The 17,859-nt window shown below is 30.9% G+C and overlaps 1 pseudogene across 1 annotated transcript; it reads left to right on the top strand.

Annotated features, from left to right (window-relative positions):
* The first annotated feature begins 332 nt into the window (after positions 1 to 332).
* Positions 333 to 1,789, top strand: LOC149154377 (LOB domain-containing protein 11-like; annotated as a pseudogene). Its single transcript, XR_016263314.1, has 3 exons — positions 333 to 447; positions 625 to 816; positions 1,228 to 1,789. The product of XR_016263314.1 is annotated as an LOB domain-containing protein 11-like (transcript).
* Positions 1,790 to 17,859: the final 16,070 nt, after the last annotated feature.

The following is a 17,859-nucleotide window of genomic DNA, read 5'->3' as shown; positions in this document are numbered from 1 at the left end:
TCAAAGCTTCCGTCGTTTGCGCAATTACGGCGACACGTTTTCTGACGTCTCTGATGGGCAAGAAAGCGTGTCAGTTCATACACTTCTCCGACCGGTAGTCCCAGCGGGTTGTCCCTCGACATTGAATGGTCTCTATAACTACGACACGGGTGATGCTCTCACATTTAATTCACGGCCAAACTTTATTACACGCGTGACACAACTTGGTTTCTGGAATGACGGCAACACGGTTTCTGCCGTCTGCGACGGGCAAGAAAGCGTGTCTATTCGTACAGTTCGAAACTTGATTACATGGGAGACGCGTGACCCTGATAATTGCACACAGGTTCGATCTGCCTATATTTGTAGAACCCAATACTAGAGATTTGTAGCGGACCTGTCTGTGGTGATACCAACTTCGTGACAATCAATCAACCATCTTTCTATTGGCAGCGCAACTTTGATCAGGTAACGTAAGGCTTAGCATTTTCACTTCCCAATCTGTACGCTTTTCTTTCATGTTAACGAATTACCATTGTATTAAATGACTGAAAGCTTATCTTTCTTGTTAACGAATTGCCATTGTATTAAATGACTGAACGCTTATCTTTCTTATTTGTGCCAATCTTCGTTGGAGTTATGCAGATGATGACTAACGCTGAAGAGAAGCCACGCTCCCCATCTCCATCCGCTGCTTTCCATTCTCATTGCAACATGGAGCAGAAAGAATGTTTGGATAGTTGTACGATCCTTTACCGTTTTACCTCAAATGATTTCCACAAGTTCTCAATATTGCATCAGGTGTTTGGTGCCTGCAATGTTATCAAATTGATTCAAGTAAGTTGCAACAATATCTTTTAGCAGATTTTCCTATCTTTTAGTATTAAACCATCTTCACCTCAGATTTCTCTTTCCGTAATACTAAATCATTTTAAGCTTGGATACATATGGTGTAGAAACTTATAGCTCTTTAGGAACCCCGTTAGAAGAAAAGATCTAGAACATATATTTGCTTAAAAGGATCCTATTTGGAATTTGGTGAGTTTATGCTCACTTATTATAATAGAATCTCTTTTAACCTGGAAAATAGGACCAACAAATACAGAGATAAAATGGAGGTCTGCGTTTTCAAAAATCAATCCTTCTTTATCTCTTCCACGTGGGGCTATAAAAGCATTTTGATCTCGCTTTCTAAATGGAGATTTCTCTGCTTCGATCTTCATCTTATAACACGTTGCACTGTGGCAGGATCTTCCGTGGGACCAGGGAGTTGAAGCAATAAATAGTATGGTCTCCGAAGCAAGTGCACGATTACAAGATCCTGTATTCGGATGTGCAGGCATAATACAGCAGCTTCAACAACAAATATCAGACCTGGAATCACAAATAACAACAACACAGGCAATGATGCAGAAAATACGTTCCCAGCAGATGCAACTTCTAGCATCTATCCCTGGATACCACAATCAGTTCAATGATACCAAGAATCAGCACATCGCTAAACGACGCTGATCACGAAGACAACGACTTACTGATTACAGTGCAGTCACCGTCTTTTCTGAGAATAGATAAAATGTCAAAATTATTTCCAGGCTAAATGATAAAATCAAATATCTAGGTTAACAGGTAATCGTGTTCCCCATGCCTTCACCTCCAAATGGATGGAGAAGCTGTCTGCTTTTCCTTACTTTTTTTAAGATAAAATGCCAAAATGGATGGAGAAGTTGTCTGCTTTTCTTTACCTTTTTTTCAGATAAAATGCCAAAATTACGGAATGTAGAATTAAAAAGATAATATCCAACATCTTGGGTGAAAGTGTGAGGATGGTTCGGCCAGCTCGATAGCTTTAAAGTAGATTATGTGATCTTTGAATTAATAAGTATTAGCTGTTTAAAAATGGTTATATATATATATATATATATATATATATATATACATTTATTAATGTTATATTAAAAATTATAATAATACAAACAATTAAAATAGTATAAATGTTAATTATGAATAAAATAGCTTTAAAATAGATTATGTGATAATTACAAGTATCAGCTGTAAAAATTGTTAGATATCAGTATTTATTTATATATATCTGAATGGCGCAGTATTAGTACTAAAAAGCTTTAAAATAGATTATGTGATCTTGGAATTAATAAGTATCAGCTGTTCAAAAATTGTTAGATTTATCAGTATTTTTATTTATATATATTTATTAATGGTTAGTATTAAGTACTAAAAATTAAAAGTTAATAATATAAAAAATTAAACTAGTATAATTTTTTTTTTAATTTTGAATTCACTAACAGCTTCAAATTAGATTGTGTGATCTTGGAATTAATAAGTATTTTTATTTATATATATTTATTAGTGGTTAGTATTCAAAATTAAAAATTAATAATATAAAAAATTAAAGAAGTACATCTTTTTTTTAGGTTTGAATTCACATTTTTTTTTTTTTAATTTTGAATTCAATTTTTTTTTTTTCAATTTTGAATTCACTTTTTTTTTTTAATTTTGAATTCACTAATTTTCTATAGGGAATGAAAATTTTCAAAGATATATCTACATTGTTTCTTAATAATATTATATATTATTTATATGATATAAATGCAACATATTTCTGTATAAAATTATTTTTATTTTTATTTTTAATTTTATTAAAAATTTGATTTAATTTTTATTGAATATTCTTATTAAGGTATTCAAGTCACGGGTTTAATTTCTTAATTTCCTGCTTGTGGGAATGATAATTTTATTTTTTATTTTATTAGAAATTTGATTTAATTTTTATTGAATATTCTTATTAAAATATTCTTTATGTGAAGTCATAGGTTTAATTTCTTAATTTCCTACTTGTCGGAGTGATATATTGAACAGTTGAAGATATAGCCTTGCCAAATTTATATATATATATATATATATATATATAATATATTCGTGACATATTTTTTTAGTAGTGGTGAGCATAGAGGGTTTAGCTATATCTCAAAAGTAATTAACCTTTTTTGGATATATATATATATATATATATATATATATATATATATATATATATATACACACAAAATATTCTTGACATTTTTTTTAGTAGTAATGAGTATAGAAGGTTTAGCCATATCTCAAACCTAATTAACTTTTTCTTTTCATTTAAATTTAATTAAAAATGTAATAAAATTAAATTAATATAAATATTTCAATTGTGAAATGAGTTATAATTTTGGGCATTTGACATTGATAAACCACAGCAATTGCTGATGGTGTTGTAATAAAGGAATTTTGTAACTTAATAGTATTGATGGTAAAGTGAGTGAATATCGATGATTAAAAATATTTGTATATTGTAAGTTCATCATAAGAATTATCGTTACTGTATCATTATTTTAATTTATACAGTAAAATGGATCTTAATTTATAGCTAATATTTAAATGTTATATATTTTAATGTGATATGTGTATTACAATATACTTTTATCTTAAAAACGGTTAATTTAATTAATAGAAACAAAATTATAATATAATAAATTGGATTTCATTATGTTTATTATTTTTAACTTTTTAGTACATTTTCTTATGACACTGCAACATTTTTGTCATATTAAATTCAACATAATTTTTAATAGTTTTTAATTAAAATGACATATAAATATTTCTAAACATTTATATCACTATAACATCACCTCTACACTAAACTGTAAAATATATCTCACATAATAAAATATAATTCACCTTATATTTATTAGTATTATTTTTAATCGTGGATGAGCACATTTATTTTTTAATATTTTTAAATTAAAATGACATAAATATTTATAAACATTTACATTACTATAACATTGCCCTCACACTAAACTCTAAAATACTTCTGACATAGTAAAATATAATTCACTTTATATTTATTATTTATTTCATTTGTCCTAAAAGAATCTAGCCGTCCGCCAAGTAACTATGACATGTCCCCTTCTCCATCAAAATCATGATAATTTGAATCTTGGATCTCTCAATTTTCACAACTGTCACATTATTTCAATCACCTATTGAATTGCTACTAAAACCTTAATTTATTATTTATTTTTTAAATTTATATAAAATATTATAATAAATAAAATTATTACATAATAAATTATATAATATTTCATATATCATAAATCATTTCACCCTAAGAAATTCAATAAAGGATAACTATATTGAACTAGTAAATTTAACAATAATGATGTTATAATTTACCCAAAATAATTTTATTGGGTTATTTAAATTTAACAACAATGATGTTATAATTTACCCAAAATAATTTTATTGGGTTATTTTGTATTTTTTTTACCTTTTATGAAGTGGAAAGTAAAATTGTTTGTATAACTTTATGTTAGATTTATATTTGAGTAACATTTATATTTTATTTGAATAATATTTATATTTCAAATTAGTTAACATATTTAATTAAAATAAAATATGAATAAATTTATAATAATTTATTAATTAAAATATATGTATAATTATGCTTATAGGGTTTAGAATAAATGATGACGGGGTGTATTGTTAAGGCACTCTATGATATAAAAATCATGTATTCAAAATTCTATAAGAAAAAATCTAACCATGTTAATGACTAATGTAACTTAAATTAAATATAATTCTTTATTAATTTTAAATACATAAATATCCTTAAATCATAATATCTAAAGCTATATATATTACAATTTACAAAAATAATATAAAAACTATAGGTTTTATATCACATACTACCAAACATAAAAACGTAATAACAATAAATACAATAACAAAATAATAGTTCATGAGCTAACACATTCACACGCACAAGGATGAAGGGAAATAAGAAAAAAAAGAATAGTTTACCAGTTAGAATATTCACACTCATCGACACAAAGAAACAAGAGAAAGAAGAAAATATTGCAACACACACAATAATATAAATGTATTATCACAATGGGTTGAAAACAACCTTTTTATTGAAAAATGAAGGTAGCATACATTGTTAAAAATAGATGCTTTTAGCTTGAGAGAATGGTTCTACTTGTAAGTGAAACTAATGACTCTTATCCTTCCAACTCCGTGAATCTTCAGCGATCATAAACCACTTAGAATCTCTACTTATATGTTATTACAAATATTATCTTATTCTCATTTTGACTAATCATCCATGAAAATAAAAAAATTACAATCTCTCTAACCGATTATTAAACACTTTTAATATTAAACGCTAATTCTTGAAATAATCACTCCCATGTAAATTTTGTCTATTTTAATTAGTTCAAGAATAATCATCCATGAAAATAAAAAATTACAATCTCTGTAACCGATTATTAAAAACTTTTCATATTAAACGCTAATTCTTGAAATAATCACTCCCACGTCTATTTTTACATTTTTATCAATCATTTCTTCAGTAGTTATTCCCAATGTTCACCTAATATGAAGTAAGTATAGTGAGGAGATTCAATTCCTCCTTACTTCGAGCATAAAAATGAAAGTTCATATCGATCACTATGGAAGATAACTTTCAAATGTTTATTTCAATTAAGTGTGTTCAAAAAATTAATATAAAGTTAGAGAGCGCTAATTAATTAAAAAACATTAAACATAATATTTTATAATTAAAATGAAACCTTTGTCTAACAAAATAATTCTTAAACTATCTAAATAAATCTGGAATATTTAAGGATTTACAAAGATATCAAATGTCACAACCTAAAAGTAACCTTTAATATCAAAAAATTGTATGATATTTTTAAATGCTGAAGGAAGGCCAACTTTCGATAGATATTTACAAAAAAAAGAAAAAAAAGAAAGAAGATATATTGAATAATATTAGGATGAATTCAACTCTTGAAACTAAGGATGTAATCATAATATAATATTTCAAGTTATAGTTAACATAAACTAAGGGGGACAATATTAAACCAAAGATTGATACCAAAATAGCATAAACCACAATGTATAAGAATCAACATAGCAATATCACAAGCTACCTAATTTATCAATAGCGTTAGTATTGTCAAGATATAGTTAAGATAAACCAAGGAGGGATTAACCTCACAATGTATTTGGTGTGTTTTTTGCGCAATCCCTTATTATTTCCTAAAATTTAGGATAGATATTTACTCACAACCATTGCAAGAACCCAACTTGTTCCCACATAGAGCACAATGACATATACGCTAGGTTCAATAGAATTTACAACTAAAACTTCTAACATGGGAATTAAGAAATTCACAAGAGAGAAGAAAAGTCAAGATAAAACACTTTTTCCACATGCATAGAAAAAAAATATCTTACATATCATAGTACAATCTTATTCTATGGTATGCCTTAGCATGCAACCTATGAGTTAACACAAGGATCAAATAATTTATTTCTCTCCACTATTAAAGCTTTGCAAACTTCAAGAGATATTTTTGTTACAGTCTATCGAGTTCCTATAGTGTCTCATTGCTCTTCCCTGTTATCATTTCTTTCTCATTCACATATATCTCTTTTGTTCAAAGTTGTTTTCCTTTTTCTTTTTTTTCATTTTCTATACATTTCATGGTCATCTCCTTCACATATTCTCTTATGTGATGTTTGGAAGGTTGAACCATCACAACCGTTTGGTTTCTTTATATATTTCCTACTCCCATCATTATTACTTATAATGTTCGATAGTCACAGTGGTTCAAATTCTCTGTCAATCATCACTTCTTCATTTAGTTCCCAATAAATCATTACTTATTTATCTATTTCGATAGATGATTCCCCCCCTTGACACAGGTGGTCCATCGTTTCATCATTATCCCCTCGAGACATATGGAATTACTACAAGTCATGCTCCATAATAATTCAATAGAAATGCAAAAAGAAAATAACACCAAATCATAATAACATAACCATGTGAAAGGTGTTATATAAATGCTATTGTTAACCAAAATTGATTGACCAAAAATTGAAATAATCCATGTTTTGTATTGAGTGTTGTCTTCCATTCATCACCATCCCTTAGTTGAATTCGTTGAAAACCACTCTTCAAATAAATCCTTGAAAATTACACAACCCCACTCAAACACTCCACGAGGTTGTCCAATCTAAGGGAAACCTATACTTAATAGTGGTTTTCTTAATAGAACATGAATCTATAAACATTCACCATTCATTTCATTCCTTGGGTGATAACATTGCTAGTATAATTGTCTTTAATCAACCCTTTGTCAAGCAACTCTTCTACATGCCTACTGAATTATTAACCTTATTGAAGTCACCTACTATAAATATATTTGTTATGAATACTTGACCTTGGTATCAAGTAAAATTTATGCAATATACTTCTTATGAGTGGTAATCCCACTGGTAAATCATTGATAATAATATGCTCAAATTGATTCAACAAAAGTTAAATTTCATGTGGTATGTTGTTCCCCTCCCTACCTTCCCAGACATTTTTTCCATTCTCAACAAAAAGAAATGAAACATCTTCTATTCTTTTAAAATGTCTTTAGATAAAAAAAACCTAATCCAATGGCTACTATTACCCATGTGTTGATTGCTATTGTTTCATGTTGTTGTCATTTTACATTCCAACACCAGATCCAACTTGTATTTATATCTGAGTTTTGTGAATTCATAAGTATTTTTACCTCCATTATGGAAAAAAATTATATTAAACAAATCATGTCTCCAAAGTAATACATTGCATGCATCAATCTCTACTACATCACATGTGACTTGCTTCATCATGGTCATTTGATGTCCTAGTTGTAGCCATGAATCTCGTTATGGATTAGGATGGACAATACATTTTAAATTCAACTTATATATGACTTTTATGGATGCCAAATTTCTTTTACTTCCACCATTTATGACAAGATTACAACATTTCCCATAAACAATACAATTTGTCTTGAAATCCTTCCTTATTTATTTGTGTTCTTCTATTGTCATATTTTTAGGTTTCATCAAAATCCTTCATAACATCAAATTCTCACCTTGTTGTTTTTGAAGTATCATTATATTTTCTCCAATAATGGTCGCATCATCTTCCTATGTGACGCATGTTCGAGCTTCTTGTCTTCTTCCAACATTCTTCATCCCCAACCATTTGGATGCCTTATACCCCTATACTCCACACCTATATCAAGTGATTATGCACTCACCTTTTCCTCTTTTGAACCCTCATTTCACAAGACAATTATGAACTAAAAATATATTAAATAAAATTCATCCACTATTTAAAGAGATTTTTATGGTTGATACTCTTTCAATTGAGTTATAATTTTTTAATGAGAAGAATCCTTTACGGATAATTTCAAGGAGCATTAGTGTCTCATAATGTATGTGAGGGATAATTTCAAGGAGCATTAGTGTCTCGTAATGTATGTGTTGGGAACAACTTTTCTGGCTTATTTTGTTATTAGGATTAGTCTAAGATCATATCTTTCTACTATATAAATTTCTTTATGAAGGATGTAAATTTTTTCTTCTTTGAAATGTTTTCTTTATGATGGTGAATGCCAGATCATAGATAGCGATAAATTAATATAATTTTATTCTTTTCTTATATGTATGTATTATTTTCTTGGATAGCCTCATGTTTCCAAAATACTTATAAAATTATATAGATAATATTGTATTCACTAGTTAATAAATGCTCCTAGCTAGGATAAGTAGAGTAGAGATGCAATATGCATATAAATTACAAATTCAATGATTTTTTTATTCAACCATTCATTTCATATTTAAATAGTAATAGTTTTAGGGCTAAACTATAGGTGGTTTCTGTATTTAAAAAAATGTAAATTCTAACTTGTACTTTAGGTCGAGGAAATTCCATGTTGTTCAATAGGTAAATTTATCATGGAAATATAAAATTTTGTGAGAAGGCCTTGAATTGTATGGATTCTAGAAATAATCTCTCTTCACATGATCCAAATTTTTAACCTTCAAATCATGAAGGATGTCCTATCCATATTTCCACCTAGGTTAATAATTTGACGCAAAATGATATTTGAGTGTAATGAAACTATTTTTGAAAATGTAAAATACCTCTTGAACATATTTTTCTAGTTCCTCATCCATAGTTAAGCACTCTACATTATCTAACCCAAGCATATGATTAGGGAATTTAATAGTTACCTATTGCATCTTAGATTCACATATGATAACAAACTCATGGAATCCATATTCAAACTAAGGAAAGAGCCTCAGTTCACTTCATGGATGATTTAATAGAATTTTCTTTATAAGAGATTATTGAACCTCTAGAACAAATGGCAACACCAACCCCATCTTCACCTCTCACCACACATTCCCCATCCTAGAACTTGAGCTTCAAAAGAAATCTTACAAAATTTACAACAATTATGATCTCATCAAATGGTTAGAACTAGTCTTAAATTCCTACAGGGATGTCCCAATATTCTCTCCACCTATGGGGGACTCTTCATTATTTATGGGGGAAAATTGAAAAAAATATTCTTAAATTTCACCTTGGAAAATCATGTTCCCTAGTGGGCTACACAAAAAATTATATTTTGTTGTATGATTAATGAAATAAAAACATGAGGATGCGGTTGATAGATTTATGTGTATTCTTTCAATAATAATGCATCCACTTGGTACTATAATCTATGCATAGGTTGTCTTATAATATGGGATGTTCTTGGAAAGAAATTACTTAATAAGTTTACTGAAGAGAAGACCTAACAATGTATTTGGTGTGTTTCTTACACGATCCCTTCTGATCTTGTGTAATATTTAGGGTAGATAATTCCACCTCTGACTCAAAGGTGACCCGATAGGATTGCTCAGAACTATTGAAATCATGCAACCTCTGTCCACATAGAGCACAATGGCTTATATGTTAGGTGAAATAAAATTTAAAACTAACACATCTAACAAGGGAATTGAGAAATTCATAAGGGTGAAGACATGACAATACAAAAATAAATAAATTCTTATTCACATACAAAGAAAAATTTCTCTTATGTATGATAGTACAATCCTATTATATGCAATGCCTTAAGATGCGCCCTATCCTTTCATAGGAGATTCACATAATTGTTCCCACTCCTGTATTATATAATTTCCAACTTCATGATCTCTTTTTGTTATTGTCTTTTGAGTTCCTTTAGTTTTTTTCTTCTCTATCCTCTTCTTATCTCTCTCTAATTCACACATGTCTCTTTTGGTCAAAGATTATTACCTCAAGCTTTTTATTTTTCTAACTATCCCATGGTCACCTCCTTCACATATTTTCTTATTTGATGGTTGGAAGCTTGAACCATCAGAAAATTTTGGTTTCTTTATATATTTCCTAATCCCTTCATTATTCCTTTGAATGTTGGATATTCATGGTGGATCAACTTCTCGATCAATCATCACTTCTTCATTTAGTACCCAGTCAATCATTACTTCATTATCTATTTCCATAATTTATTTTTTCCCTTCACATGTCCATCATTTCATCACTAACCCCATGAGACATATGGATTTGCTACAAGTCATGCTCCATAGTAAGTTGAAATGCAACAAAAAAAAAAGATCAATTCACAACAACATAACCACAACAAAAGGTGTTATAACAATGGCATTGTTAACCCAAATCAACTGACCAACCATTGAAATAATCCATATTTTGTCTTGAGTGTTGTTTTCATTCATCACGATCCCTTCTTTGAATTTGATTACATCAACTCTTCAAATCAATCCTTGAAAAGTACTTCTCCCCACTCAAAAAATCCATGAGGTCAACTGTCCTAGGTAAGGGAAACCTATATGTGATAGTTATTTTCTTAGTAACCCATGTATCTATACACATTCATCACTCCTTTCATTCGTTGGGTTCTAACATTCCTACTATAACACAAGGGCTTAAATTCTCTTTGATCTACCATCTATCAAGCTACTTTTTAAGCTACCTATTCACTTATTCATATTCTTGGCATCATCTAATAAATATATTTGTTATGAAGACTTGACCTTGGTATCAAGTAAAACTGATGCAATATACATATTATGGGTGGTAATCGTCCTAGTAAATCATTAACAATAATATTCTAAAAATTCCTTCAATGAAAGTTGAATTTACGGTGGTATATTATTCCTCTTCATACCTTCTTGGACTTGTTTCTCATTATCATCAAATGGAAACAAACCTTCTTCTATTCTTTTATAATCTCTTTACATAAACATAACCTATTCTATTGACTACTACTACACATGTGTTGGTTATGATTTTTGGACCAAATATCACACTAAGAGAGGGGAGTGAATTAGCATGGGAGAAATTTTAAAATTTCATAACTTTTCATAATAAAACAATCATATTACAAGGAACCATAACATATCAACATATATAACAATGCACTATATGTTGGAATTTGGGTAGCTCGGAAGGTATTTCTGAGAGAAGGAAACCCACCAAAAGTGATTTGGTTGGCAGAGTTACCCAAGTGGATGGGGTTTGGGCCGATGTATTGTTTATTTTAATTTATAGTTAAAGGAATTAGTGGGAAAAACCCTAAAGGAAAAAGGGTGCCCCAAATAACCTAAAGAAAAAATATAAATAGGAGGGATAAGATAAGGCCTAAACACACAAGTGGAGAAGGAAATTCACTTTTGGAGAGAGGGAGGCTAAAGGGCCTAGCTACAAATTTACCTTGGAGGAGTTGCGTGAGAAAGGAGGCTAGGTTTCTCTAAGATCTAGCTATCTAAAGGATACACTACCAAAAGGGAGAATGAGGTCGAGTAGGAGGATCTAGCCACAATGCTAAAGCATTATATTTCCAAGAAGAAAGTCAAATATGACTATTGGAGGGTCAGATCTGTAAGAAGAAATCCATATTTGTGATCTAAAGAGGAAAATCTAGTATATCAATAAGATGTAGCATGGTTGGAGAAGAACTAGTTTCCAAGGACACCAACAATCCAAGGACCTTGAGTTGAAGGCACTAGCTTGGGTATGCATTTGATTTTTTGTGTAGATTGAAGATATGGTGGAATTAATCACAAACCCTAAGTTTCCTTAGTACGAGAGACCTAATTATTTTTTTATTAATAAACAAATAAAGGTCAAAATTTGATCCATGTAAATCTATGTACTTAAATGATTTCACTACTATTATATGTCTATTATGCAAGTGCTTTTAGATGAGTACCTTCAATGTGTTTATGATCAAGTCTAGACATAGACCATATATGGGGTATAAGTAAAATTTAACACTATAAGGCTACCATCAAATCAATAACACATCAAAAAACCATCAGATCAAAGAGACACAAGAATTTATGTGGAAATCCATATGGGAGAAAACCACAAATTATCCTTGTTTATATGCTTCAATTAATTACATAGACTTGTAGGCTTCAACTTGTTGGATGAACCTACCCTTAAAGTATGCAACTTTCTACTTACGGTAGGATACAAATGAATTTAGACATCAACCTTGATGGGTGTGAGCAACGACTCACTAAATGCTACAAACTGATTGAGTCATCATCCCCAACGATGAGCAAGTTATGACCTACTCTAGGCTCCAACCTAATTGAGGTACCAACCTTAGTGATGAGAAAGCTACATGCTGCTTTAGGATCCAACCTAATTAAGGAACCAACACCAGTGGAAACACCCACTTGCGCCTTCAAATATTTGTTGACCTATTTTCAAAATCTTTCAAACTAGATCCACCTATGCTCCAAACAAGATAAATCTTCAAATTGAATATCCTAATATTTCCATACTACAACCAATTCCCTATCACATACTATCAAAAATCTACTTCAATTATGTTCATCAAGTTAGTTACATATGCCTCATCTCACAAATTGCTTCTCACATATACTCAAACACTACAACGTCCCATTAGTAGAATTTGGCAAATAAATGTATATGTGACTAAAACGTTTATTCATGACAACTAAAAATGACCAAGTTGTACTAAGTTTTTGCAACATAATGATAAATGAAAAAATTAAATGACTAATTGTATCATAAGGTAAAAACAAAGTAAATAATGAGTCACACAAATAAAAATGATTAAACCAAAATCGATCTACAAAGTAGAGTTCCTCCATTATGAAATTTTATTAGAAAATATGGAGTCCATTCACTCATGGAATATTTCACCACAACTAGTGAAACCGGGTACTTTCATAGTAACCTCAATTTAATATAATATTGTAATGCAAAAAATTTCATATATATATATATATATATATATATATATATATATATATATATATATATGTATATTTCCATGGAAAATCAGGGTAGGTCCACTCGAAGGGACAACACCACCCAACCAAACTAATCCAAGCCTAACCGTGAGGGAGTCAAAGAGAATTGAACTCGTGACCTCCCAATCTAAAAGGTATTTAGCAGCGAGATCTCATATATATATATATATATATATATATATATATATATATATATATACTTTCTTTTGTTTTTTATAAGGTTTTATTGTAAATGTTTTATTTACACTTATGATATAATAATATCATAGAAAATATGACAATAAAGTGGGTAATCAAATTTAAAAAGATATTACAAAGATCCAGGTATCACATTTCCCAGTTGACATGTATTATTGGGTTAGTATTGTGTGCAAGGTTGGTGTATTGGGAATTTATTCGCAAGAGTGGGAGTTGGGGAAAAACATTGTACAATTCACCCCGACACATGTAATTATATTGGGGAGTGGAGAGTACCAATGGCTTTTGGGGCATAATCCATACTAGGGAGTATAACAACTAGGACATAGAGCTTGTTAATTCATTAGATAGGACACAATTCGAGGGAGTGGGGCTCTTTCATTGGTTGTTGGGTGACAACTCAGGGAAGTTAGGAATGGGGATTAGGGTTGTTTCACTATGGGGGATAATTCAAAGAAGTGGCGAGAATATTATTTATGCAGCGGATCGCTACAAATAGAAAGAGGGTTTGTTAATTGGGATTTTATATCATGAATTGGAGCCAGAGTTGACCAAAAAGGGTTCCTTTTATTGGAATTGTAGTGTCCACATTGATGTTGACAAGAAATTAGCATTGTTTTCCCTATAATGATGTATTATATGTTTCTTATTAGGTTTCATGTATGATATTCTATGGTTGTAACAATGTTTGAGGTTACACGTTAATTTCTTGAAGTCAAGTTGCAACTTTGGTGAAAGAAGGATGCAAACTCAATGATTTAGGGAATCCTCTTTGGGATGTAGTTATTCACAAAGAGGATATATCAGTAACTTCACTGGGTTTCCCATAATGTCCCTATGGGGATCCTCTCTGATCCAGTTCAATCCCTGCGATGATGCTTGTAAGTGAAAAAAATTGATTTGTGCGTGAACATAGTTTACCATGAGAATATTCCAAGGTATTTTCCCAAGGTTGTTGATGGTTTAGAGTCGTCTTAATCCTCATTCTAGAAGGTGATCAAGTAAAATATAATGAGGATTAGTGATTTATATTGGTTGCATCTTTCATTATTTATAAAATTCCAGAGTGTGCAATAGAGGGGGTTACAGAATGAGAGAATGTGAGCTAGAGTATTGCAGATAGATTACAAATCAAAGATCATATTTCGAGTTATATTGCAGACATGTTAAGAGTGCATATGGAGAATAAATAACTAGAATTTGTATGCATATGTCAGTATTATGTTGTTGCTGATATGGAGAACAAAATATTGTTGTAACTGTTGGATTGCATATCAGAGATCAGATTGCTAATAGTGTGTTGCAAGAAAGATTACTTAAGCATGTCATATATTGTTGTAGAAATCATATGCTACATATATTATTTCCATTATCATGTGTATATGATGTTGGGATGATGAAATTGTTGAGTTTGTATTACAGTGATTTGTATGTGAAGGTAGAGTTTGTATTAGAGTGTCGAGTTACAAAGGGTTGAATTAGAGTATTTGTGTTCAGTTGTATTGAGCGTAGAGTCAATGTGAGTCCAGTATAAAAATATGATGAAACGAGGCTCACAATTTTGTGATTCGATGATATGGGCATAGTATGCTATATTATGAAATGAGGTCAATGAGATAAGGTTGATGGTTCAGGTCCTTATTGGTCGAGTGGTGGTTTTCCAAGAATGTGGTGACTTGCAAATTCTAGGTGTAGCAACATCATTTAGGTAGAGGCCTGAGAAATTGGGAGTGGTAGCTTCATAGACTACTGGGTGTTGGGGAATCCATTAGGTGGTGGTCTACAAAGTTGTGGGATTGGTGCCTTCTAGGAGGTGGTGGCCTACAAATTTTAGGATTTGGTGGCTTTCGACAGGTTGTATCCTGAGTTGATACTTGTTCATGTGATTGGAAAGTTGTGGCTTGCACACTAGTCGTGGCCAATGATTTAGATGTAAATAAAATGATTGGGTATTAATAAAATAAGAAAACGAAGAAAAACAACCAATTGTGGTTTTCTCCCATTGGGTTTCCACCTTACATCTAATGTCTCTATATGTGGTGATGTGCTTTGATGTGTTTTTTCTCATGTTTATTTGATAATGTTATAACTTCTCATGTGGTTTACTTGTTTATGTTTAGATGCTCATATACTATGCTACTAATGAATGAATGAATCATCATTTGTGAAAACAAAGGCAAAAATTATTACAAGTTGATTTAGGGCACAATACTAATTCACCCTCCCTCTCAATATTGTTCATGCTTCCAAAAAGTGGTATTAGAGCGAGACTCTTGGGTGTAGCTTAATTTCGCAAGAGTGGATCCAGGTAGTACTTTGGTAAAACGTTGATTTTTTTTTTTAAGGATGAATCCTTTAGGAATATTTGTCCTTACTACTGCAAAGTACTAGGTATGGGCTCAAAAAGTTAAATTTGAGTTATTACCTCTTGGATCTAACATTTGGAAATTAGTATGTGAAGGTTGTGGAAAGGATCCTATGTAAGCAAAGGTGATGCAGTAGAATGCACGAGCAAGATCTGTGATATGAGAACCTCCATAGTGTAGATTTGGAGAAGATAACAAATTTGAAATTTGCTAAGGAGATTTAGGACAAATTGTAGGAATTATATGGAGGCAACAATGAAGAGGTCAAGAAAAGGAATAAGAAAAAGAAGAAGAAGGGTGCTCTAAAGAAAGAATCTCATCCCAAAGAGATCAATCCTCCTAGCATGAATGGTGCTACTGGTAGATCAGGAAATGGAGAACCATATCTCATGCAATTTAACATATATAAAGGTAAAAATATTGATGAACTACTTTTAAGTTATACATTAGATAGTTGCGATGGCAACCATTCATATCATATTAGTTAGGTTGATGACAATGTTATACTTATAAAGGCTGACTATGAGTTAGCTATGGATGTAATAGAGAAAAAATATGTTGAAGATTGATGGATAACAAGTGCATACAAAGATCAGGCGAAAATATTGCAGATCTATGATGACAAGGAAGAGAAGCTCAAGGAATAGATCATTAATTTGAAAACACAGTTGGAAGAATGAAAGAGAGTTGAAGATGTGAAAGGGAATCAATTGAATGAGAATGAGAGATGAGTTGAAAATCTTAAATCTGAAGTTGTCACATTAAGGAAGTGATTTGAAGAAAAGGACCAGTAGACAAAGCAGGAGAATAGCACCAAGGCCTTAGTGAATTTTCTAGGAAGTCAAATATCTCACTTAATCATATCTGGTATCATCTATCGAAAGGGAGAGTCTAGCACACAAGAAGAATGCATATCCAAAAAGGTATGTACCAAAAAATGGTACAATGAAGAGTATCAAAAGAGGAAAGCAACAATAGATCCATCAACAACCCAGAAGAGAACCTAAAGGAGCACCCCCAATTAGAATATCCTTAGCTCAAAGAGTTGATATTGGTAGATTTCAAAGGAGTCAAAACACATTTTCTCGAATGATGGACAATATCGAGTGTTGTTCCTATCACAATTATGGACATGTGGCAACCAACTACAAGAGTATGATGTATAGATCAAATAAGAAGTATTAGAAACTATTCAGACAATGCAAGAGGTCAATGGTCACCATGTATACTTATATATTTAAGCATTATTATTTATCATTTAACCTGTTTGACGACAAGTAAGTTTATTACAGATCTAGCCCATGGAGGAGAGACATGTTTTATGCAAGGAAAAAATCTAGCATGATGGGAAAAATATTTGATCATTTGGCTACATATCTCAGACTTATGGAATGTTATACATGTCACAACTTTAGCCACATGGCGAAAGGTTTCATGATGTTCAATTCTTCAAGGAAGATCTAGAAAAAGAAACAATAAATCCAGAGAAGATCTAGCAGAAAATTGAAGAAGAATGAAAAGAAGTAATCTAGGACCATGTGGAAGAGGAAGGAATAACAACCCATGAAGTAGAAAGGTCATCCCACTTTATAGTCCATAGTTATTTGATGCATATTCATTATTGAATATAGATGTACATGACATGTGCATAGCCTTAGGGGGAGCGTATGCTAGTAGTATGGTAGTAGGGTCAGTAGCAATGTGGTGTGTACGAGATACTCATGCATAACCAGGCCTGCAAAATCATCTTTATTATTAGAGGTATAATGAGCTCAAGGAGATGTATGCATGGTATAAAGGTTTCAAGGATTGTTTGTCACTTCTCCTATTGATTTCACTCATTCATTTTTAGCAACTGCATATATGTTTCCATGAGTGAAAGAGCACATTTTTCACCCATATATATGTTCTTGGTTATCATTGAAAATTGGTTGCAAATATTTTGTACCAACCATGCATAGAAGAGCATGTTTGGTTCAACCATGTGTAGAGGAGAGTCATACTTCATCCATATGTATGTACTTGTCATTATTTACATTTTGGTTGAATAGTTCTTGGTTGATTATCCATAAGACCACATATGTGTATCAGTCAAATATAT

The sequence above is a fragment of the Pinus tabuliformis genome, chromosome 9 (assembly GCF_031772625.1).
Source record: "Pinus tabuliformis cultivar Carrire ecotype Pingquan chromosome 9, CPIR1, whole genome shotgun sequence".
In the NCBI taxonomy this organism is placed as follows: Eukaryota; Viridiplantae; Streptophyta; class Pinopsida; order Pinales; family Pinaceae; genus Pinus; species Pinus tabuliformis.
The sequence above is the reverse complement of the archived record's forward strand: the minus strand, read 5'-3'. Positions and strand labels throughout refer to the sequence as shown.